Source organism: Rousettus aegyptiacus, unplaced genomic scaffold (assembly GCF_014176215.1).
Source record: "Rousettus aegyptiacus isolate mRouAeg1 unplaced genomic scaffold, mRouAeg1.p scaffold_m13_p_9, whole genome shotgun sequence".
NCBI classification, from domain to species: Eukaryota; Metazoa; Chordata; class Mammalia; order Chiroptera; family Pteropodidae; genus Rousettus; species Rousettus aegyptiacus.
Window position 1 is genome coordinate 11,649,697 of NW_023416312.1, and position 26,775 is coordinate 11,676,471.

The window sequence follows — 26,775 nt, forward strand, 5'->3', positions numbered from 1 at the left end:
AAATGGTGTATATACGCAGCATGACATTTCTTTTATGAAAGAGGGATCTAGTTTTACATACTTAAACATTTAATGACACAGACATGAACACATATTCTCTTCCCTCAAGGAGTTTACAATTTACTAAGTCAGAAGTAGGCGAGTTTATGAATATGTGTAATAAGGTGTTATAGATACGATACTAGAAGGGTACAGAAGGTACAGTAGAACCCAAAAGAGAAGAGGTTTCTTTTAACTGAGTGGTATAGAAAAGACATAAAGGAGATGCCATGAGGTGAATAGCTGAGAAGAAGAAAGAATATGTCTAAAGGCTACAGAGGCATGGTACAGTTTGCGGTGGTCAGGGAATTGGAAATGTTGAATGTGGCTAGAATGTGAGTGGGGTGGTGGTAAATAAACTCAATTTGGTCATATTGGTTATTCCTTTCATATTCTGCTGGATTTAGTTTGATATATTTTGTTCAGGATATTTGCATGGGTTCCTGAGCGAAATTGGCCTGAGTTTTTTTCTCATGTTGTATTTATCAGATTATCCTAGCCTCATTAAATAAAGTGGGAGTCGTGCTCCTTCATTCTCTTTTCTCTGAAAGAATTTATATACCATTAGAATATTTATTCATTGAATATTTTGTAGAACTTACCAATGAAGAGAACTGGGCCTGGAGTTTTTTTTTTTACGTTCAAAAAGTTGTATGTATTTAATGTGTATAACTTTATAACTTTGGAGATAAGTATACACACATGAACCCATTACCACAATCAATGTCATAAACATATCTATTACCTCTAAAAGTTTTTTCTCTTCTCCTTTTTTTGTGATAAGAACACTTAATATCTATTCTTTTAGCAAATCTTTAAGTATATAATATAGTGTTGTTAACTATAGACACTATGGTGTACAGTAAATCTCTAAGACTTATTCATCATACATAACTGAAACTTTTGACCCTTTGACCATTATCACCTCCCCATTTTCCCCACCCTCAAACCCTTGGCAACCACCATTCTATTCTTGCCTTCTATGCGTTTGACTATTTTAGGTTCCACATAAGTGCAATCATATACTATGTCTGGCTTATTTAGCATAATATCCTCCAGATTCATTCATGTTACTGTAAGTGGTATAATTTCCTTTTTAAAAAAATTTTTATATTTTTACTGTTTTAATTATAGTCGGCATACAATATTATATTAGTTTCAGATATATGACACAGAGCTTAAATATTTATATAACTTACAAAGTGATCACCCCAATAAGTCTAATACCATACATAGTTATTACACTACTAAATATATTCCCTATGCTACTATACTCCATCCCCATGACTATTTTATAGCTACTAATTTGTATCTCTTAATCCCTGTTGGGAGACATTTTGAGGAAAACAAGACTGTTTGTTAAGCAGGATGTTTTGGCGAAGCTGGCCAGCTGTGCAGTCTGCTGACTCAGGAGGAAGTGCATCTGGTGTGGGGGCGGGAAACAGAATGTTACAGAGTTTCTGTGATTGGTTGTTATTTAGAGGTATTTTGCTGTCTACGCACTCAGTAGGGCATAAGTATGCGTTGCAAAATAAACTAGGGGCTGCTGCAGTATTGACTGTGAGTCCTCCCGAATCTATCTCTTGTCTCTGTCTTTTCTTTAATCCTCACTCCCCATCTCGGGTGCTGTTCAACCTAGGCCGGCAGGCTCCAGCAAATCCCTTTCCACTTCATCTGTCCCCCCACACTCCAATCTGACAACCACCAAAATGCTCTCAGTATCTATGATCTTGTTTCTGTTGTTTATTTGTTTATCCTGTTCTCTAGAGTCCACATATGATATTTGTCTTTCTCTGTCTGACTTACTCTACTCATCACACTACCATCTAGGTCCATTCTTATTGTAGCAGATGGCAAGATTTCATTCTTTTTTATGGCTGAGTAATACATATATCTTGTTGTGGGGCTCTTTGGGTTCATCTTCTTTAGGACTCTGAGCTTTCCGGGCTTGTATGTCTATTTCCTTCCTAGCTAAAGGAGTTCATCATCACCAAACCAATACTACAGGAAATGTTGTTGGGACTTATTTTAAGAGGAAAGAAAGAAAAAATATATAAATAATAAAATGGCAATAATTACATATCTAGCAACAATTACTTTAAATGTAAATTGATTAAATGCTCCAATGAAAAGACAGGGTGGCTGAATGGATAAGAAAATAAGACCCTTACAAATGCTGCCTACAAGAGACTCACTTCAGATCGAAAGGCACACACAGACTGAAAGTAAAGGGATGAAAAAAGATGTTTCATGAAAATAGAAACAAAAAAAGTTGCGGTAGCAATACTTATACTAGACAAAATAAACTTTAAAACAAAAGCTATAACAAGAGACAAAGGACCCAGTTATCTCACTTCTGGGTATTTATCTGAAGAAACCCAAAACACTACTTAAAAGGAACATGTGAATTCATGTGTTCATTACAGCATTATTTACAGTAGCCAAGATATGGAGGTATCCTGGGTGTCCATCAGTGGATGAATGGATAAAGAAGAGGTGATGATGAACTCCTTTAGCTTTTTCTTGCCTAGGAAGCTCTTTATCTGTCCTTAGATTCTAAATGATAGCTTTGCTAGGTAGAGTAATCTTGGTTTTGATGATTGGCTGTGATGAGTGGAGGAGCTGTTGTGCAAGGCCTGACCCTACAGAGCAAGATTCTCTTTAGCAGCAGGGCTCTGGTGCTTGCACTATGTGCCCTTTGGGTGTGTTGTCCTCAGATGTGACCACAGGTGGTACTCTGACTCAGACTGAGGCTGACCACTGGGTGTGCAGGCCCGGGCCTCCTGGGAGGGACTCTGCTGCAGGCCAAGCTCAGCTGAAGTCTGTACTCTGCCCAAGGCCACCTGGTATAAGCCACCAAGCAATCCACAGATGGCTGCCACCCACACTGGGCTTGGATATATCTCGAGAGGCCAAGCTACACACTGAGGTCAGTTGCTGCTAGTGCCAGACTTGGAGCCACTCAATAAGAGGTACAGGGTATACCAAAGCCAGGTGCTGCTTATTTAGGTTTTGTGAACATTCGAGAGATTTTAGGTAAGTCTGCAGCACGAGGCAAGACAGGCCATTTGTATGGAAAATCCACTGGCAGCAGCTTGGGCAAGACAGCATGTTGGGAGAGGCAGGGTCTCAGGGAATCACTTAGGTGGAGTGAGTGACCAGTGTTAGCTATGTTGATGAAGACTCAGATATGGTGGCTACCTGCATTTGTACCTGGGCGAGGGGAGGGCTCTATGAAGTAATAATGGCCTCTGCAAGCACTTCTGTCTGAGAGAAAGCTGCCCCTCCTGCACTCTCCTTGAAGCCAGACAACTCAGTTCCTCCTCATATGTTCCTGGTGCCTCCCAAGCTGCCCCAGCACTGGAGCTCAGAGTGAGTGAATCCATCACTAAGTCCATGTGCAGGCCTCTTAAAAGAAATGTCTGAAACTTCAGAGGCCCTTTGTCTCTGCCACAATTTCTGCTGGTTTTCACAGCCAAAAGTTATGAGGACTTTTCTTCCTGGCACTGGAACCCTGGGCTGGGGAACCCGGTGTGGGTCCAGGACCCCTCACTCTTCCAGCCTCTGCAGCCAAGATATCCCTCCTGGTTCTCAACCCCCACACATGGGTGTGGGACCAGCCTGTTTTGCATCTATGCCACTCCCACTGGTCTCAAGGTTGCCTCTTCTGTTTGTTCCCAGTTGTAGGACTTCTGTTTAGCTAGACTTCAGGCGACTTTCAATGACGGCTATTCTGTGGTTTAGTTGTAGTTTTGATGTGGTTGTGAGAGGAAGTGAGCACAGTGTTTACCTACTCCACCATCTTCATGGGAAGCTGGAGTTTTCTTTGTAAGATTTTGTCCACAGATTCATGTTCTTTAATCATTATGAGACTTTTTGGATTTTCTCTTTTTCAAGTTAAATTTGATGTTACATTTTTCTAGGAATTTACCTTTTTATTTAAATTTCAAATGTTCTTAATATCCTCTTATTTTTTCTAATTAAATTTATTGGGGTGACATTGGTTAATAAAATTATATAGGTTTTAATTGTACAGTTCAATAACACATATGTGTACTGCATTGTGAGTTCACCCTAAGTTGAATTTCCTTCTGTCACCATGTATTTGACCCCCTTTACCTTTATCCTCTTTTTTAATGTTTGAAGACTATAGTCACTTTTTCATTTTTTCACATATGCCTTTGGACATTTGTGTCTTCTCTCTTTTTACTTAATCAGCTTCCCCAAGGGGTTATCAATATTTTTTTAGTCTTTTGAGAAATCAACTTTTGGATTTACTGTTCTTGTCTATTACATATTTGTTTTCTATTTCATTAATTTCTTTATTTCTTTCATTCTTCTTTCTTTGGTTATATATATTTTTTACTTTTTGATATGGATCATTAATTTTAGTCTTGCCTCTTTCTTAATATAGGCATTTAAAACTTGTAAATCTTTTTTTGTTTATTTTTTCTAGGTGTCACTTGATCTTGTTGGCAATATTTTATATAATCAGTGTTCACTTATATTACTCCTCATATTTACCATTTAGTATTGATCTTCATTCTTTTATTACATATCTTCCATTTGGAATGATTTTTTTTCACTTGAAATACTTCCTTATTGGTTTTATTTTTTGGAGACATTCTATGATGATATACATTATCAGTTTTTGTTTGTATGAAAATGTGTTTATTTCACCCCCATTCTTGAAAAATATCTCCCCAGTGCATACAATTTTCGACAGTTCTTTTTTCATCGCAATGAAAATATCATTCCACTGTGTTCTGGCTTTAATTGTTGAAGATAACTCTTGATCTAACTACTATTCTTTAAAGGATAAGTGCCATACTTTCTTCTATTTGCTTTGATTTTCTACCATTTCTCTCTAATATGTCAAGGTGAAGACTTTTTATTTATCATTTTTGAGAGACCCAGGGCACTTGATCTGTCAACATTTTTGGAAAATTATGATCCAGTATTTCTTCAAATATTACCTCTGCTCCACTTTCTCTTTTCTCTTTCTTGGTTCAAATATATCTTAGATTCTCTCACAGTATTTTTCATATCTCATTCTTTTTAAAAATTTCATCCTTCGTGTTTCATTATCTTTAATTTTCTTTGACATATCTTTCAGTTCACATTTTTTTTCTTTTGCTCTGTCCAATCTGTTGCTAAATACATTCATTGAGTTTTTAATTTTAGAATCATATTTTTTTATTTTTAAAAGTTATTTTTTACCTACTCTGTCCCTCTTTAACTCCTTGTTCCTTGCATTATTTCCAAGTTCATTATTTATTTATTTAATACATATTTTGATATCTATTTTTGACAATTACAGTATCTGAAGCTGTGCATATCTGTTTCTGCTATTTTTATGCTTTTTCTAGTTAATGTTGTTTCGTTTCCTGTGTCCCTTTTAATCTTTGACTGCTTATGGGTCCCTAACCTCAAAAATTTATTTTGAGGCTCTTTGAAGCCTAGGATGGATGTGTTCTCCTCCAGGGATACCTTGGGCTTCATTCTGCCAGGTACTCAGACACATTAACAATCAGTATGATCTCAAACTAAGTTCCTTGGCTGACCCAGGTGCAAATCCATTTGAAGGCTTATCTCTGGGTAAATTCTCCATGGATTATTTTCCTAAACATCTTTCTCTCTGCCAAGGCAGACTTCTCTTTAGGCTTTTAGTCTTGGGAACCAGGGGTTGATTTTGGATCTGAGTGTGTAACCCTTTGTAATCATAGCTTAACGTGTGGAGGTTCTCCTGTAAGACTTTCTATGCTTGACTGACCCTGGTCTTTAATTTCTGTCCCCTCTGAACCAAATGTACAGTGTGGTATAGGCAGATGCCTCTCAGCAAATGTGGCTTTGGTGCTCTAGTATTTTTCTTATCTCTCTGGATAGTTTTTTATCCAAAATTTAGTCTTCAAGCAGTTCAGTGCTTTATAGGTGATTAAAACAATTTTATTCAGTTTTCTCTGTTTTCAAAAGATGGTTTTATCTGAATAACCTATACACCATTACTGGAAATAGGAAGTCCTACTTCGATATTTATACTCTTTTTGACTGTAGAGTATTGATGAATTTACTAAGGAAATATATATTTAATTTCTAAGTCATTATTATATATAATTCTTTAAACCTTGGTGGTTTTAATTAATCTAAGTCCTTCTCAATTCTCTTGTCCCCATATTCAAAGAAGCTCTTGCCTAGTAGGTATGTCAACTGTCATTGAGAGGTACTAACATTTTTTCTGCCTGCTTCTAGTATTTTACTACTTTTGCCTTAGTGCAAATTAATTTATTATATTATTTGGTGGTACTTCAGAAAGCAAAGAACCTATTCTCAAGAGGTGATATGTAAGCCAGATGAGTTTCTGAAGGATTGGAGATGAGCAAGTAGTAGCCCTGGCAGTAGGCCCTTCTGGATATTCTAGCAATAAGTACATTTGTTGAAAGGGGTAGATATGAAGAGTAGATTAGATGGTAGGTTTATGGAAAAGGATACAAATGAATGTGAACTGTTGTTCATTTAATACCTACTAGGTGCCACACCAATGCTAGAGACTTTACATAGGCTATTTCTTTCAATGAGGTGTTAGAGGGAAAAGATACTGAAGCCATTGATCTACATTTTTTTAGCCACTCCAAATAACATACACTTCTTATCTTTTACTTTTTGTGAATCAAGAGTCTGGGCACTTCTTATTGAGGGGTCCTCTACTTAGGGTCTTACAAAGTTGCAATCAGTGTGTCAGTTGGGCCATGTTCTTATCTGGAGACTCAACTATGGAAGAATCCACTTCCAAGCTCAATCTGGTTGTTGGCAGAATTAATTTCTTCTATACGATTCTTGGAAGCTTTAAAAAGACAGAGAATGAGAAACACAGAGAGATATACAAACGGAGGGAGAGACGCTAGTGAAACTGGTGCTCCACTCTAATCATATACATATTGAAGCCATCAATCTTAAACTACTTAATAATTATATCTTGTTGGTGATAGCTCAGCTGCTTTAATGCTTGTTCCTAAAACCATTTCCAACTAAGGGTCAAGGGGAAGTCAAATGTAAAATTGTCACATCTGACATTTGGTGATAACATTTATGTCTCTATTCATAAATGGAGCGAAGAAGAACTCAAGGAATGACCTCTATTAAAGACCCCTCTGGAGCTGCTAATAAATAGCAGAATATATTTATTTGAATTTCATTTTTGGGGCCAATGCATAACCTCTGTGAAGACTTGTAAAATTATTAAAGTGCCAAAAGTGAGCAGTGGGAAGGCTTGGATCATCCTCAGATTGGATAATCATCTTCCAAATTATTGTCGTTTATAGGATTCATTTTCATGGTGGCAAAAGTGGGAGCTTTAGTGTATAGACCTTTTCCTTCCTGGAACTTCTTATGGTGGTAAACACATCTACAAATGTAGCTCTGTGTAATCCTTGGTGCTAGCATCAGACAGAGTTTGCACCATAAATTCTGAGTGAAACAAATGGCAAATGCAGAATTAAATGTTAGTCAGTTTAGCTTGTCTCTGAGCAATTACTTTAGCTTTCAAAGGCTATAGCTTTCAGCTGAGCTGTTACAGCACTGATTAGAGGTAAAGAGCTGGCTCTCAGGAGAATACTTGCTGAAAACAACAGGACTGTGTAGCTTTGCCTCTTTAAAAATTCTACTGCTAAACCCTAGGCCGCCCTGCCTCCTTTCTATTTTTGTTCATTGGTAATTTCCCCTTGAAATGTTATCATCTAATTCTCCCCCAGGCTTTACTCAACCATGTGTTGAACTGCTAAATGCTGCTTCAGCTAATGCCACTATTCAACATATAGCAATCTATGCAGACTCTAGAAACTGGAGAAAAACCCAGAACAACTCTCTTTTGACCTTTAAGACAAATACCTCTCACTGTGAAGACTACAATGGTTTTGCTTACAACAGTTTTAGGTAAAGCCAGAAATCATACAGCAAACTTTCAGGAACTCATTGATGGCACATATTTTACCTTGACAGAACTGGCCTCCCTTCAATTGGCTATAATACCATCACTCCTTACATTTCTTTTACTTTACCAAGCATGATGCTAAGGTCTTTAGATACTTCGTTTAATGGTACTGTACCATATGAAGGAAGCATTATTCATTCTATTTCATGGGAGGAACCTGAGAATTGAAGAGGTTTTTAAATGGAAGCAGTGATCTTCTAACCAAGTTCAGAATGACTTCAAGGCCTGTGCCTTTCCAACTCTACCTTGTAGTTCTTGCTGTCCATTCAAAATAATTCCTCTCCCAGCAATGTTACAGGCTGAGAATGTTATTGGAATAATTGACTCTCTTAGGGGTTTCCTTGTGGTGGACTTACTTCTACAGTTTATGATTGGGGAATTGGTAAATGAGCACGTATTCTAGTTATAGATTTTCCTTGTCTCCTCTGAGAAAGGCAAAAATCGAGGCTATGTATATCATTGGTTGTCCAAGGGAAGAAGTGAAGACATGACAAAAATAGCTGTAGTATGATTAAAGGGAGCTTTAATTATTAGACTCTTGCTTGGAGATGCATTCATTCTTTGAACAAATAATTATTAAATACCTATTATGTGCCAAGCATAGTTCTAGCATTGGTCATATAGTGGTGAGCAAAGCAGACAAAAAATCTTTACCCTTATTATTCTTACATTCTAATTCTAGTAGGAGTAGCAGGGACACAGATCATACACAAAATAAAGAAGTAAAAATATGTAGTACATTAGATGATGATAAATAGGGATGTACTAGCTTTAGCTTCTGCTCTACTACTTGTCCAAAACTGGCTTTCTCTTTGGCTTTTTGAAGTCCAAATAGCCAAATGCTTACTTCAGTGTCATTTCTGGCACACCTGAACCTGTATGAAATCACTGATCATGTGATTGTATAGGTTACTATTAAATACAATGACCATAACATCAATAAAATAAAAAGGTATTTTATTTGGACTTATTAATATCCAGTGTTCTATTAATTTAGAGAGTAGAATCTCCTTATGTTAGATAGTATTGGTTTCTTGGGGCTGTCATAAAAGAGTACCCCACATTTGGTGGCTTATATGGAAATTTATTGTCTCACAGTTCTGGAGGCTAGAAGTCTGAAATCAAGGTGTTGACAGGGTTGGTTCATTATGAGAGCTGTAAGGGAGACTCTGTTCTATGCTTGTCTTCTAACTTCTGATAGCCTCAGGTACTCCTTGACTTACAGATGGCATTTCCCTGAGTCTTCACATTGTTTTCTTTTTGTAAATGCCTATACCCGTGTCCAAATTTTCTCTTTTTATAAGAATACCAGTTATATTGAATTAGGGCCCACTCTAATAACCTCATCTTAACTTGATCATTTGCAAAGACCCTATTTCTGAATAAGCTCACATTTACAAGCTGTGGAAGTTAGGCCCGTAACATCTTTTGGGGAGCAAAATTCAATCCATAACAGATATATTGCTATGTTTAAATTATACCCTCAGTTGAAATTTAAATGTATGTACATTTAGTAATGTAAGAGTAAGATGCTACAATAATACTCATGAATATAGTTAAATAGAGATATTGATAGATAATATGCATAGTAAGAGTGTGTCAGCCAGATAACTTTAGAGGGATCATTAGATACCTTTTTGAACAACAAGAATTACAAACATGTAAATAAAAATATAAGGCAAAATAATATAGATTAAATTATACCATGTGATAATTTTTATTGAATTGTTTGGTGTACTAACACTTATAGCACTAAACGAAATGATCTTTAAGAATAGTATAGGCTATCCTGGTCTTGTGGCTGCCTGGTGGACAAAATGCTTTCAAGGTATAGGTCTTTATTTGTTTCATATATTCAAAAAAGAGTATATCTTGTTTAGTACTATAAAATTCCTATGCTATTTTTGGTGGATTGAATCGCTGATTTCAATTCTTCAATCTCTTTGCCATGGGAGTCAGAGACTTATTACCTGTCTCCTGACTTTGAGTTTCACTATGTGACTTGCTTAGCAGAATGAGATGTTAGTGGATGTGATGCAACCAAAGATTTGAAATGTGCTTATGCAATTAACTTTTCTCTCTTGAATTCTTATCTTTCTAACATGAGAAGAATATGCTATGGTTAGCTTCTTGTCCAAGAAGGAAGAGGGATGTGTGGATCAGACCTAGTCCTAACTCATAGCCTTGAATCACAGCTGAACCCAGCAAATATCAGTAAAAACCCAATTGCCCCATAGATGCATGGCTTATTGTTGAAGGAGATTTGTGTAGATGTTTGTTATGAAGCATTGTTATGTCAGTGGCTAACTGACATATTGTTATTGCAGAATATTTAAGTCTAGAGATTATATTTCTTATGGAAATAATCCAACAAGTTGAAATCTTACCAATTAGACCTGCCCTGGGATTGAACTTCTCAACTACTTGGCATTAACACTTAGAGGTTACCAAGACTATCATGATAAAACTTTATCTTTTGGGAAATGGGAATGAATAGTAACCTTACTTTTTGAAACAACACCAGGACGATTTTTATTCTGGCAGTTTATATTTTTTCAAATGGTATCTCTTCAGTAGAGATTTTACTTTTTCAGAGAATGATCATCATCAGCTGTACATGAAAAAGTAGTTTTTCAAAAGATTGCTCAGATATACTTGGAAGTTGTTCAATGTGGTGGATCCACTGCTTTTTTAGACTTTGGTAGTTTTTTGCTCTTCAAGAGCTCATCTTGATTACTTAAGGGTTGCGGTTCTCCACTTTTTCTTTATAAGAAACTGTTTCTGAGTAGGGTATAAAATAAAAGGAAGAATGTCTTTTATTTTTGTGATACTTTAGTATAGGTTTGAACAACAAATTCTAGTCTTGGTAAAAGAAGAAAAAAATGTTTTCTTAATTTATTTCAAATTCACAAGGCATTGCATTATGAAATGCTCAGTCTCCCAAGTGACAGAAGGGCTGTATTTGTTCCTGGCAGGGCATTGATAAATGGTTCAAATACATGGGACTTTTAGTTTTCAAACTCATTCTGTACAGATGAGAATTTTCCAGTGTATTATGTAGAGATGATGAATTACACTGTTGTAGCAACACTTCTGGACTGGTGTTCTGAGAAGTTTAAACCTATTCAAGTGATTTATTATATCAATTTTTAAAAAGCAAGACATATAAACAACTAAGGATGTCATTTATTTAACATGTGTAGGTTTTAAAATAAAAATTAAAAACAAAATTCCTTGATCAGTGTTATGGGTTGAGTTGTGTCCCTCAAAAACATAATGTTAAAGTCCTAACCCCTAGTAACTCAGAATGTGACCTTGTTTGGAAATAAGGTTGTTGCAGATATAATCAGTTAAAATTAAATAATACTGGAGTATTATTCAATATGATAGGTGTCTTTAAAGAAGACAATGTGAAGACACAGAGGAAGAATTGCATGTGACGATGGAGGCAGAGATTGGAGTTACGCAGCTGTAAATCAAGGAAGGGAAAGGATTGCTGGTGACACTAGAAACAAAGAGAAGGCGTGAAACAATCTTTCCTAGAGCCTTTGAGAGAGCATTGTCATGCTGACACCTTGATTTTGTACGTCTAGCCTCCAGAACTGTGAGACAATAAATTTATGTTGCTTTAAGTTACCCAGTTTGTGTTAATTTGTTGTGGCAGCCCCAAACTAATCCAATCAGTGTCTAGAATTAAAAAATAATAACCCTTTTGATAGATGTCAGAGTAAAAGCACAGAAATAAAGAAACAATACAATACATAATTATAAAAATAAACAACAGCATTATAAAATTATATTTAGATAATACTTCAAAATAATCTTTCTCTTTATATAAATAATACATAGTTATGAGAGGCATTACAGGTAAACAAAGCAAAAATAACAACAAGAACAAGAACACAAGAGATCACCATATGTGGTAAGGCCAAGGATAATTATTGTTAAATTTTGTAGTATATCCTGCCAACATATCTATATAAAATAGATAATTTCCCCCTAAATAGGATTAATATATACACACTGGCTTTGTAACCAGTTTTATTTTTAGCACTGCATCTTAAACATGCCATTTTTTTTAAACTCAGAAAAATCAATTATCTATGCTTCTAATCCTGCATCATTAAATACTTTTCAAAGTGCTTCCATAGCCAACCTCTTGTTTGATAATGAAAGAATGTGAATGAAGACAGCTAGAGAAGAGTGGTGTAGAGTCTGTTTGATATAAGCTAAGAAATCAAAAATTTTTTAAATTAAGCTTACTGGGGTAACATTGTTTAATACAATCATATAATTTTCACATGTACATTATCATTTGACATCTGTATATTCTATTGTGTGTTCACCACTCAGAGTTCAGTTTCCTTCAGCTACCATATATTTGATTCCCTTTACCCACTTCACCATCCCCCTATCCCCTATATTTGACCCCCTTTACCCTGTCTACCTCCCCCCTCCTCCCCTACCCCTGTAGTAACCACTACTCTATAGTCCTCTGGTAACCACTAGTCTATAGTCCATGTCCATGAGTCTCTGATTGTCCTGCTCATTTGTTGCTTTTAGGTTTATATCCTGCATATAAGTGATATCATGTGACTTTCAACTTTCTCCCTCTGGCTTATTTCACTTAGATTATTATCTCCAGGTCCATTCATGTTGTTGCAATGGCAGTATTTCATCTCTTCTTATGGCTGAGTACTATTCCATTGTATATATGTACCACTGCTTCTTCAGCCAATCATCTATCGTAGGACACTTCAGTTGCTTCCATGTCCTGGCCACCGTGAATTACGCTATGAACATCAGTGTACAAATATCTTTTTGGATATGGGTTTTCAAGTCTTTGGAGTAAATACCCAGTGGAGGGATTGCTGGATCATATGGTAGATCAATTGTTAGTTTTTTGAGGAGCCTCCATACTGTTTTCCATAGTGGCTGTACCAGTTTGCAGTCCCACCAGCAGTGTACCAGGCACATAATCCTGAAATTGCACTTTACTTAAAGATGTGGTAAAGATCCTCTCCAACATTTGTTATTGCTTGTCCCTTTGATTATAGCCATTCTACCAGGTGTGAGATGGTATCTCATTGTGGTTTTGATTTGTATTAGGAAATCAAATTTTAGGGAAGAAATATTGTTTTATCTGTTGGATTGAACCAAGGAGTAGAAGGAAGAATAGAATCTTTATTTACTGTTACCTACTTTCTCCTCTCTCCTAAAGCTCGAGGATCAGCTGATGGGGAGCTCAACACACTGGAAAACTGTGGAGTAAAAGGAATGCTAGTGCTCAATAGTTGCTTTCTATCCATATTATGCAACCATTAAAAGTTACCATGTAGATGAAGATCAAGTAACATGGGAGAACATTCATTGTCCATTAGATGTGAATTAGATTGTGAGAATGTATGTATTGTATGATCCCAATTTTAGAAAGTAAAATGTGTGTGTGTGTGTGTGTGTGTGTGTGTGTGTGTGTGTGAGTGCGCACGCGCGCATGGAAAAAGACTGGAAAGATCTACATGAAAATGTTAACAGTAATTGTATTTTAGTTACTGAATTTCAGTTAATTTTTAAAAAAGTTGTATAAGAAACGGACCTTTGGGAAAAGTTGCTGAATTCAGGTGAAGATGTTTCACGAATGGACCCAAAATACCAGTATCTTATATTTGCATATCACTTTGGCTAACAGATGTAAATTTATAGTTGGTGAGTTTGGGTGCTGGGATCCAGTGTAGTTCATCTGAGTGGAGATCTATTCTCCGTATCATGTAATAAAGGGTAAAATTTGAACCTTAGTCAAATGGTAAGTAACGTGTAAGAATAAATAACAAAATATATTGTTTATATTTGTTTGTTCAACCAGTATTTTCACTCCTACTATGTGATTAGTACCTTACTGGATGCTGGAGGGGTTATTAAGGAAATAAAAGACATGATGGCTGCAGTCTGGTTAGGGAAGCAAACATGGGCATGTGGGTAAATTAGTCCCTTAGCTCCCTGGCTTATAACTCATGACACTTTTCTCTCTCGTGAGGACTTATTTGATGTTTATTTTCCCATTCAGAATGTAATTTCCATGAGGATGGGAATTCATGTGTGTTTAATTTTTCTTAGTATTCCTGAAGCCTGACTTTCTGATGCAGGCATGTAATAATCATTAGTTGTATGAATGAATGGGCAACAATGTGAGCGTTTAAGGAGGGGAATAGTTCAGACTGATGCTGATGGAAAAGGCCTTGTGGGAGAGATGGAACTTAGGTCTCATCTGAAAAAGGATGGATGTGATTAGGAAGGAGGGTTTTTAAGGAATGGCAGGAAAATAATAGGAAGAAACGGCTTTCTAGGCCGAGATGGAAGAATAAAGAGTCCAAAAGTCTGAGCTTTGAATTCTGTGTAATGGGAAAGGAAGACATGGTTATAAGAGATTAACCAAAGAAAGAGAAAATAGGATTTAGGAAAAAATTCCAGAGTGACTGAATAAAATACATTATGGGCTTTCTTAAAAAGGAAAGAAAAGGGGATGAAAGATTAAAGAAGTACATATTAGTAGTTGATAGATGGTCACGGGGACGGGGAGCACGGCATAGGGATGCAGTCAACAGTAAAGTAATGGCTAGGTGGAGAGCCAGAGGGAAGATAGAGCAATCAGGAGGATCATTTTATAAACTATATAAATGTCTAATCAATGTACTGAAACTAATACTAAAATAAAAATTTAAAGTGGTATAAAAAGGAAAGAAAAGAAGAAATAGTCAGTATTGTAAGTGACTAATTTCTTTAGGAAAAATTACTGCATAAATCATTATTCGAAAACATATATAGTTAATGCTTCTTTAAAGTTCCAAGAATATTTGAATATACCAGATGTTCATTGTTCTCTTTTAAGCTGTCAACCCTAAAAAGTAAATCAACTGTGTAATAATATTTTTTTCTAATTGTCAGGAGTGATTTAGTATATTAACTTGTTTCATCCCCTTAATAATCCTATTGTTATTCTCATTCTACATTGGAGGAAACTGAGACACAAAAAGATTTGAGTAACTTGCCCATAGTTATACAAATAGTAAGAGGCAGACCTGGGATTTGAATTTGGCCAGTTTAGCTTAAGATTCTGTAAGTTTAATCACTGAATTATGCATCTTTATTTATATTGTGTCTACATAACCAGTGGATAGTAGCAGAAACTGTAATCATTAAAATATATTTAAAGCACATATGTGAATTTGAAAAAGCAAGAGAGGAGGCCAGGGAAGTTGAGGATTAGATAAGTATATTTTTAAATTAAATTTATTGAAGTGATATTGGTTAATAATATTATATAAGTTTCAAATGTGCAGTTCTATAATACATCATCTTTACATTATATTGTGTGTGTTCACCAAAGTCTCGATAAATATATTAAGATGGGATGGTATATAAAATGATGATGGAGCTTTTTGTGTGAAGTAACATGTTCATTTTTATTCTTGCATATTTGCTCAGAGAAGCACTAATAGAAATATAATGCAAACTGCATATATAATTTTAATATTTTTAAATAATTTTTTAATTTTTCAGTTATAGTTGGCATACAATACTATATTAGTTTTTGGCATACAACATAATGATTAGAAATCTATATAACTCACAAAGTAATCTCCCCAATAAATCTAGTGCCCCTCTGACACTGTACGTAGTTATAATATTATTGGCTATATTCCTTATGCTGTACTTTCTATCTCCATGACTACTTGTAACTACCCATTTGTACTTCTTAATCCCTTCCTCCTTTTTCACTGACCCCCCTCCCAACCCCCTCCATCTGGTAACCCTCAAAATATTCTCTGTATCTATGAGTGTGTTTCTGTTTGTTTTGTTCTTTAGATTCCACGTACCTGTGCAATCATATGCCACTTGTCTTCTATGTGGCTTACTCCACTCAGCACACTACTTTCTAGATCCATTATGAAATATCTTTGTCCATCCCCTTACTTTTAGTCTTTGTGTTTCTTTTAATCTAAAGTGAGTCTGTTGCGGGCAGCATATGTTAGAGTCTTGTTTCCTTATCCATTCAGCTACCCTATTTTTGATTGGAGCACTTAACTTTTTTCATTTGAAGTCCTCATTGATAGCTATGTAGTTATTGCCATTCTGTATTTAGACTTTTGATGCATATTGTTTTCTTTTTAAAGGAGTCCATCCATCATTTCCTGTAGTACCGGCTTGGTGGTGATGAACTCCTTTAGCTTTTTCTTATCTGGGAAGCTCGTTATCTGTCCTTCAGATCTAAACGATAGCTTTGCTGGGTAAAGTAATCTTGGTTTTAGATCCTAGGTTTCCATCACTTAGAATATTTTGTGCCAAGCTCTGTGGCCTATAAAGTTTCTGTTGAAAAATCAGCTTACAGTCTTAAGGGAGCTCCCTTGTAGGTAACTAATTGCTTTTCTGTTGCTGCTTTTAAGATTCTCTGTTAGTATTTGAACTTTGACATTTTAATTATGATGTGTCTTGATGTGGGCCTCTTTGAGTTCATCTTCTGTGGTACTCTCTGAGCTTCCTGGGCTTGTATGTCTATTTCCTTCACCAGGTTAGGGAAGTTTTCAGTCACTACTTCTTTAAATAGATTTTCAACTTCTTGCTCTCTCTCTTCTCCTGGTATCCCTATGGTGCAAATGTTGTTACACTTGATATTGTCCCAGAGGCTTATTAAACTATCTTCATTTTTTTGGATTCTTTTTTCGTTGTTGCTGTTCTGATTGGGTGTCCTCTCCTACTGCATCCTCTATGTTGCTGATTTGATCCTCTATTTCATCCACTCTGTTAATTCTCTCTTATGTACTCTTCATTTCAGATATGGAATTCTTCATTTCTGACTTGCTCCCTATTATGTTTTCCATTTTCATTTTTATGTTTTTTTTTAAATCTCTTTGTTAAAATTCTTACTGAGTTCATGAACTCTTCCCCTAAGTTCCTTGAGCATCTGGTATATTGCTTGTCTCCATTTTTTTGAGTTATTTTTCTAGAGGTTTGTTTTGTTCTTTCATGTGGGACATGCTTCTTTGTCTCCTTGTTTTGGCTGTTTCTCTGTGTCTCTTTCTATGTATTAGGTAGGGCTTCTAAGTCTCCCAGTCTTAGTAGAGTGGCTTTATGTAGTAGGTGTCCTATGGGGCCCCTTAGCAGACCTGGGAGGGGTCAAGCTACAGGCCAAGTTCAGCCATAGCCTGTGCACCTTCAGGGCTACCTGGTAAGAATCACCAAGCAATCTACATATGGTTGCCACTTGTGCTGGGCTTACAGGTGTCTCAAGGGGCCAAGTCAGACAACGAGGCCAGCTGCCACTGATGCGGGACTTGGGGCTGCTCAGCAAGAGGTACAGGGCACCTGGAGGCCAGATGCTGCCTCTCTGGGTTTTGTGAGCCTTTGATAAATTTCATGAAAGATTCATAGCAGAAGCCAAGATAGCTCATTTGTATGGAATAAATCACTGGGAATGGCTTGGGAGGGCCCACAAGTTGGAAGAGGCAGAGTCTCAGGGAATCCCCTGGGCAGAGAGACTTGTGTTATCCAGGTTGATGGCACCTGCATCTGTAGACGGGGAAGGAAGAGGGCTCAACAAAGGAACAATGGCTCATGCCTGCACCTCTGTCCAGATGCAAGCTGCCCCTTAAGTTCCTCCCTGTTCATCACTAGTGCCCTTTGTGCAGCTGCCCTAGTGCTGGAGCTCAGAGCAAGCAAGTCATCAGTAAGATCGGCACGGGTCCTTTAAGAGGAACGGCTATGACTCCTTTAGCCCTCTGTATCACTCACCTGCAACCTCCACTGGTTTTTACAGCTAGAGTTTGTGGGGACTTCTTTGCCTGACACTGGAACCCTGGACTGGGGAGCCCAGTGTGGGGCTGGGACAACTCACTCCTCAGGTGGAGGAGGTAGCTCTGCAGCCAAGACAGCCCTCTCGATTCTCAATTGCCACAGGCGGTTGTGGGACCTGGCCATTTCTCTTCTCTGCCCCGCCTACTGTTTTGAGATGACCTGTTATTATTATTTTTAAATTTTATTTATTTATTTATTTATTTATTTATTTATTTTTATTATGTTGACATTGGTTAGCAAAATCCAGTAAGTTTCGATTGTAAAATTCAACAGTAAGTCATATATATATTTTGCATTGTACGTTCACCACCCGTAGTTAGATTTCTTTCTGTCACCACATATTTGACCCCTTTTACCCCATCTATCTCCCCTCCCCCCTTCCCTCTGGTAACCACTAGTCTATTGTCCATGTCCATGAGTCTCTGTTTATCATGTTTGTTTGTCACTTTTAGGTATATATCCCACATATAAGTGATATGTAGTTTTTAATTTTTTTTTATCTGGCTTATTTTGCTAAGCATGATTATCTCAAGGCCAAACCATGTTTTCACAAATGGTAGTATGAGGTGACCTGTTATTTGAGGTGACCTAGTTATAGCGCTTCTGTTCAGCCAGATCTCTGGCAACTTTGCGTACTAGTTGCTCTATAATTTTGTTATAATTTTGCCATGGTCACTAGAGGAGACATGTATAGTCTTTACCTTCTATGATATCTTAAATATACTAATTTTAATTTGTTTAATAGTTATATGAAAAAAGGAACAGATAATTTCGAAAATATATTTTACTTAACTAAATACATTCAATGTGTTATCATTTTAACATGTAATCAATATACAAATTATAAGTCATACATATTTTTTCATAATAAGTCTTGAAAATCCAATGTGTATTTTATACTTATAGCATATCCCAGTTTGGACTAGCTTCATTTCATATGCTCAGTAGCCATGGATAGCTGGTGGCTGCCATATTGGACAGTGTGGGATTAGCAGACTAAGTGTCTTGGGAGTGATCCTCTATTTTGTTGTTTTTTCCATCATTATTCTGTTTCTTTACTTTTTTTTTGCATGTTACATCATATACTGTTATTTAGTTCATCCAAAAGATTTGATAGATCTATTCAAATGCCTCATAAAACCTATAGTGTTAATAGCAGAACCCAGGGATTCTGGGCTTCCTATTAATTTTGAAACTGTATAGATTTTTATTTTTCATGCAGGGAATCTGATCTCATTTTTCAATGGATCACTTTTTGGGGGTATACACGGATGAACTGCGGAGTACTCTATTCTTTTGTTTCAGAGTCCCTGCTTTCTTTCTTGTAAAGGGAGCCTACTTGGGCTAATGCACTGGATTCATTGGTCTCTTTTTCTTCTTCCACAAAACACCTTCAAATCTAGTTCTACTTTTAGAGGAATTTCAGCAATATTGATGTCTCTTCTGATAGATTTTTAGGGTCTAAGTAATTAACTTTTTTCCACTAAGCCTGAGGGATCTGTATCTGTGGAGCAATTATTTTTTTCAAAGCTGTTATACCTCTATGGTGTCTACTTGCCAGAAGTTAGATTGAAGTACACTTAATGACTTAAAACTGAAATGTGAACAACGGCATGTAGTAGTGATAGAAACAGATTTCTGAAATAAAGTCTGGAAATCCATGAACATTGTATTTGTGTGATATAATTCTATTAGCCATCTAGTCAACAAGAGGTATAGATTTATTTTAAATATGTGTATTTAAAATATATAAATACATTTTAAAGTAAATATACGTAAAGAAAACCTAATACATTTTCTGTTGAATTTTAGGAAGTTTTTGGTAATAGGAAGCATTTCAAGTGGTAAACCAGGTTAAATTAAATCAACTTACTGAGGCTCTAAGCAATTGTGGAAGGAATGTTATTCGTAAAATTAATTTAATAAGACTTTTTTGACTAATAGTTTCTTTGTTGCAATAGTGGCATTGACTTGGAAAGAAACTGTAGCAGCATCTTGGTCAGTTAGATAAGATGCAACTTTGCTTGGTCTATTAACTAGTATAACAACTAAATAGACTGTTATCCCTAAGGAGTTAAAAATGTTTGTTTCTCATACTAAGTGACCATGAATAATCAAAAACATTTTTGGGGATATCATAACCCTTATTCATTGAGTTCAACAGAATTTCGGGGTTAATCTTGCTACCCACTGGATGTCACTGTTGCTGCACCAAAAATGTCAAGTATTCATGCATTTTTTCAGTCCCCCAAAAGGCACATAAAGAAGCATCAGTTAGGTATATCAGTGATAATACTGTAAGATGGAACAGAGAAGAATAATAGCTAGGTTTTTCAGGTTGATAATTAAAACGTTAGTCTGTATAAGTCTTGATTTTCACCATAATGACAGTCGATAGAACACTTTCATGTTGAGACTAGAGACTTTTGTGGAGTGACCCAGAGCTGCATTTGATATCACGGTGGTGTTTTCATCATTTTGAAGCAGGGCAGATGTTTTTACATCTGTTCTTTCCTGTCCCAATGAGGGTTGAAAGGAGTCTTGCTTGATTGAGTCTCCTTAGATAAGGAATATGGAAATTATATTTTTAACCTTGGTGTGACTGGACTGCTAAGTAATAAGTAGGAGAAAACATCTTTCTTTTGTTTTTTTTTGTAAAAGCTTTCCACTCTAATGGTATAGAGTTCATCCATATTAGAGCTATCAAACCTTCTCAAGAATCATGAATACATTTTTTGTTATTTTCATTTTTCTCACTTGTTCACATCTGGTCAATTGAAATGCTGTCACTTATTGGTGTATAAAAGACATGACAAAGCATTATATTCACAAAAAGTTATGGTCCTTAATGTTTATTGATGGTTTCTAAGGAATTCAAAAAGTTGTATGAAGTTTACATAGGAAAAAATTCAGATTTAAAGTATTGGAATTGTAAATGAATATACCTTTATCTTTATAGCCTAAGATGATCTTGCCTGCTTGGTGATTTAACATTATATTTAAGTGATTCAGGGAGAATATTATAGTTACTGTTAAACTCCCTGAGAGCATGTTGATGTTTTCTTATTCCTTTCATCAACTCCAGTGCTCAGCATGGTGCTGATCATACAGTGGGTATTCAGTAATGTTGATTGGATTGGATTTGACAACATGCTAAGTGAGGGCCTATTAAGATAGAATAGTAGATGTCTCTTGTAGCTTTAGGGAGCTTCCCATCTAGATGAGGAGAAGACATACCGACAACAAACAGTAGAAGAACCCTTTTATAACAGTAGCATTCATACAAGCACTTTGACATTTACTTCATTAGTTTGTAAGAGTTACCTATATGTTCAGTCATAGGCTATTTTAATTTAAAGAGAAACAACATGTTGAGAGGCAACCCTGGATGAAAACATCAAATGTTTCTATTTAAAAATATTTTGAAATATTGTCTTTGTTTTTGTGGGCTTCTTAATTTATTGTCTTTGCTTGACTCTTTTAAGTTCCAAGCAGAGAGTTGAATCATTTAGGGTCTTGCTACTCAAAGGAAGGTCTGCAGATAGCAGCATTGGTATCATTCAAGGGCTTGGTAGACATGCAGAATGTCAGGACCCATCTCAGATCTACTGAATCAGAATCTGCATTTTAACAAGATTTTTAGACAGTTTGGATGCCCATTAAAGTTTGAGAAGCATGGATTTTGGAGATCTGTTATGTTAGAAGTAGGAACAAGGAAGTGTGGAAGCCTTTCTCTAGAAGAGAACAGAGGTTTATTGTCAGAATAATAATTACTTACAGTGCTGTTTACTAGAGAATGATTGATTAATGAAGATAAACAGTAGAAATGTTGTTAGCGAAATTTTTACCAAGCACTTTGTGAAAGGCTCACCAGCATATTGAGGGGACAATTCTAAACTGGACAAGAGATGGAAAAAGCAAATAAACTCAGACTGACCCTTGCCCCTCTCCAGCTGCTTAATTTCCATAGCAAGGCTACTCTTTTGGTTCTCCAAGATCAAATGAGCCTTGGTAATTTTTCCTTTCCCCCTCCTGGACCCTGGGGCAATGATAGCTAGAATTTTGCTGCATTGCCAGATATTTCTTTGGGAAACAATGTTGCTCACTTTGTATAACAACATTTTATAACTTTACTCTCCTCCTCCCACAGATTACTTCCATAATGAGAAGAGTAAGGACCTGTGGATTCTGCAGAACCTTTGTTTGACAAGATTCCTGTGAATGGTGATGCACAGATGGGCTGGGATGAGCTTAATTCATTATTGCACACATACTCCAGCTTTGTTTATTATTAATGACATAGCAGTCATTTTTCTTAGCTCTGGAACTGAATAAAGCAATAACCTCACCATAAGGGAGACAGGAATTGGAAGATAATAAATATTTATCACCAAATCTCGCTCTTTCTTAACAACCACAAATGGAGGAGGAAATGAGCATCTAATTTTTTTGAGAGCCAGTGCCAGGAAAACAAAAGCTTTAAAAAATTATTTCATTAATCAAGCAGATTGATTGCTGTGGATTCTAGAAATCTCAATACGATTTTTTAATAGAGGGAGATGCAATGATTGAGCACAGTTGAGACACTCTTTGAGACCTGTAATCTTGGCCAGATGCCACTTGCAAAAATGACTATCTTCTATCAGGAGTATTAAATAATACAATCTGGTGGCTCTCTTCACATAACAGTTTTATTTTGTTTGTTTTCCTGGGCTAAATATACAGTACAACAACAAAGCCATGAAACTGCATTGTCTCATATAACAGTTGAATTCATTTCAAGGAATTTACTAGTACATTGGAATTGTGTTTTAAAGATATGCATAAATAGAGATGTGTTATGCATACCTTTTACTTTTTATTTTTTATTTTTGCTGTTTTTCTGGTATGGGATGGTACCCTTGAAAGAGGTGAGATCTTCAAACTCTGTCAGAAGAACAGCTCGGATTCTCTAGGAACAGGAACCAATTTCCTCAATTTATACATTTCATTGCCATTATTTGATGCTAAAGAGGAAAAGACAGAACCATAATTGACAATCCATGTGACTTTGAACAAATTGTTAAGCTTCTCTAAACCTTAGCTTCCTCATTTGATAAATAATGGGATTGTAAACAGGGGTCTCTGGGCCCATCTTATATTAGAACTCTGACTCTACAACTCTATTGCTAATTTTGTTTTTTTTTTTTTTATCTGAACTCACATCTTGGGCTACCCATATAACTTCAGCATCAAGACTGTCACAGGTACATTTCTTATTTGCAATCTCACTCCTCTCTACCTTCTTTTTTATTCACCTGAATTATATTTTATCTTTGTTTTACTTGATGTTCATTGGGAAACCATAAATATAACTGTTATTTGGCATCTGTCTCAGTGTAGACATAATAATTTTAATAAGACAAGCAGCACAACTGCTACTGGCATCTCCCTGAATTTTTTTTTGCGGCTGTGTTTGTTGGGTGATTTTTCTACCTCATCCTTTGGGGTTAGATCCTCACTGAATGAGGAAAGAATCCTGAGGAAATAACCTTATAGTTTCCTTCACAAAGGGATGACTGATCGAGACAGAATCAAAACAATATACATTAGTTCTAACCATCTCTTGTTCAGCATTTGTAGTCTAATGTCTTTCCTAGGTATTATATGTAGAAATGTCTACTAAAGGAAATATTTGTTTCAGTGCACCAAAGACAAAGGTGTACACTGCAGACATTTTGTTTACCAAATTAGTAATTCTCAACACAGTGGATTAGTGAAGTACTCTCAGCACAGCAGATAATGCATTTCCCATATTCCTAACTTTGTTACTGACCATTATGATGCTATTTAATGCCCTGGAGATACAATTTACTAAATAGTGCACTAGTAGACTGAACAAGTTAATGCACCTCTCAAAATGTCTACCTTATACCCAGGGAGCAACTAATTCCCCACATTATCACATCCAGTATATTAGAAAAATGTCAGTATGGCCATCACTATCAAATTTCTCTCTTATGATTTCTCTTCAACTTTGTTATACTATTAAGCTATGGCTTTCTCAACCAAAGAAAAAAGGGACTCATTTGTAGAAATAAGGCATATTATCCCTATGAATTGATGTAAATTGAGCTAGATTTTTAATTTTTTAAAATATGCATATTTAAATATTTAAACCATTCTTGAATTTAGTACTATGAAAGAGTATTTAATGATATTATCAATGATGATCATTGGACCAAAACACACATCTTTAATAGTACATTTTCACGGGTGGCAATTTCAAATGAATTTATTCTCCAGCATTCATTCAAATACCTGTGCAATTCTGGGCCACTATTCTGTGCAGCTCTTGCATTTTCAAGATTCATTTTCTAATCAGTGAAATCATTTACCTCTCTCAGATGCTAGGTCAGGAGTAATGGAGCTGAGAGTTGTTAACTATGACATGCTGCCTTTTCTCTCATCTTTCTGGGAAAGGCAGGAAAAAGAACACCTTAGTATCATCTTTCTTCATCCAAAGAGGAAACAGACACTAATCAACATTCAATTATGCTCCCAAATTCAGCAATTCAGTTGTCCACAGTGTCAGTGCTGTGTGTCACATGGACTTCTAATCATGAAATCTTCTTGAAAGAATGGCCAGTACCTTTGGTTTATCCCAGGCATGATCTGGTACACTGTCCAGGACCATTTCATTTCTCCAGAAGGGAGAAATCATGATGGGCAAAGTGGTTGCATCTCTCTTTAAAATTCCCATCACACAGTGTGACCTAGGGCCTTGCAAAATGCCAAAGAGTATGCTCTGCTTTTATGATGATAAAATCAATGTTTGGAAAGATTTACATTTTCATCAAGGAGAGGAACATGGTAGATTTAGGCTTCTAGCAATTTATTGTGTTGGCAGAAATGATTTAAGGAATTGAAAAATCACGGACTCTCTAAAACGCCTTAGGAGAGCAATATTAGAAAATCAGATGAGGTGATAATTTATATTAATTTATAGTTGTCTAGCATTTTGGGGAATGTAATACAGAAGCCAAATTTTTATGTATCTTTCTTTTAAGTTATTTGTGCATTGGTGAAATGTATAAATTGGGAAGGGCAGAACCATGAAATTGACAGTGTCTAACTCTGAGGTAAGTTGTCTTGTCTACTCACATCTTTTCCGCCTGACTGTTCCCAAATGTCTTTCACCAATTTTTAGTGGTAACCAAGGAAACAGTAAAAAGGACCAATCTTTCTAGGGATTGGCTCACTAGAATTTTTACTTCTGTTAGGATTTCTGTTTTCTTGTCATTTCTTATGGTTAAATTAAAAGTTTACTAATTTTTTTATTAAAGTCAAGTTGGAATACAACATATGAGTTTCAGATGTACAACATAGTGATTCAACACATATATGCCTTATGATGTGATTACCCTGATAAGGTTAGTAGTCATTTATCACTGTGTAAAGTTATTATGCCATTATTGACTATATTCCCTATGCTGTATACTATGCCTCATGGCTTACTTATTTTATAACTGGAAGTTTGTACCTTCTTATTCCCTTCACCTTTTCCACCTATTCCCCTATCCCCCTACCCCACTAGCAACCATTAGTTTATTCTCTGTATCTATGAATCTATTTCTGTTTTGTTTTGTTTGTTCAATTTTTTTTAGATTCCACATATAAGTGTAATCATATGGGTTTTTTTCCTCTGTCTGACTTATTTCACTTAGCATAATACCATCTATGTCCATCCATGATGTTATAAATGGCAATATTTCATTCTTTTTTATTGCTGAGTAATTTTTCATTGTGTGTGTGTGTGTATATATATATATATATGTATATCACACCTTCTGTATTCATTAGTTTATTGACGAACACCTAGATTACTTCCATATCTTGACTATTGTAAATTATACTGCAAGTAACATAGGGGTGCATATATCTTTTTGAATTAGTGTTTCCATTTTCTATGGATAAATACCCAGAAATGGAGTTGCTGGGTCATATGGGAGTTCTATTTTTAACTTTTTGAGGAACTTCCATAATGATCACACCAGTTTATAATCCCACAAATAGTGCACAAGATTTCCTTTTCTCTACATCCTTGAGTACACTTGTTATTTGTTGCTATTTTGATAGTAGCCATTCCGACAGGTGTGAGGTAATATCTCATTATGGTTTTGAGTTACATTTTCCTGGTGATTAGTGATATTGAGCATCCTTTCATATACCCCTTGGGCATTTGTATGTATTCTTTGGGAAAATGTACATTCAGGTCCTTTGCTCATTTTTAATTGGGTTATGTCTTTTTGCTATTGAGTTATATGAGTTCCTTATATATTTTGGAGATTAACCCTATATCTGACATTTGGTTTGGAAATATCTTCTCCCATTCCATAGGTTGCCTCTTCATATTGTTGATTTTTTTTTGCAATGAAGAGCTTTTTAGTTTGATGTAGTCCCACTTGTTTATTTTTGCTCTTGTTCCTTGTACTTTTGGTGTTATAACCTAAAAAATTATTGCCAAGACCAATAGCAAAAAGCCTTTTATTTTAACAATTCTAATAAGTGTACAGTAGTATCTGCTGTTTTGGAGTAGAATGCTTTATAAATGTCAGTTAGGTCAAGTTAAGGGTAATGTTTAAGTCCTCCACATCCTAGCTGCTTTGGGTCTGTCCCACTAATGCACAAATGAAGGGATTTATGTACAAAGTTAAGGAATCCCTTTCTCCAGCTAGTTTCTTTCCAGGATTCTTCCCATACTCTATAGGTCTCAGATGCCCATTTTTCTTGTCATTTGGCCTGCAAATCAGCATTTCTCTTGAAGTTTTAATTTCTTCTGCTGTTATCATGCATTTCTGCCTTGGGATAAGGGGTGAGAAGAAAGAGAGAGAGAGAAAGAGGAAGAGATAGGTGGATGA

At 35.9% G+C, this 26,775-nt stretch overlaps 1 long non-coding RNA gene across 1 annotated transcript in view; it reads left to right on the forward strand.

The window, feature by feature from the left end:
* Positions 1-23,319, forward strand: part of LOC107498345 — a 175,442-nt gene extending 152,123 nt beyond the window's left edge. The window contains exon 3 of the long non-coding RNA XR_001594042.2: positions 22,026-23,319. This is a non-coding gene — a long non-coding RNA (uncharacterized LOC107498345). The remainder of the gene's footprint in view (positions 1-22,025) is intronic.
* The last annotated feature ends 3,456 nt before the right edge of the window (positions 23,320-26,775 follow it).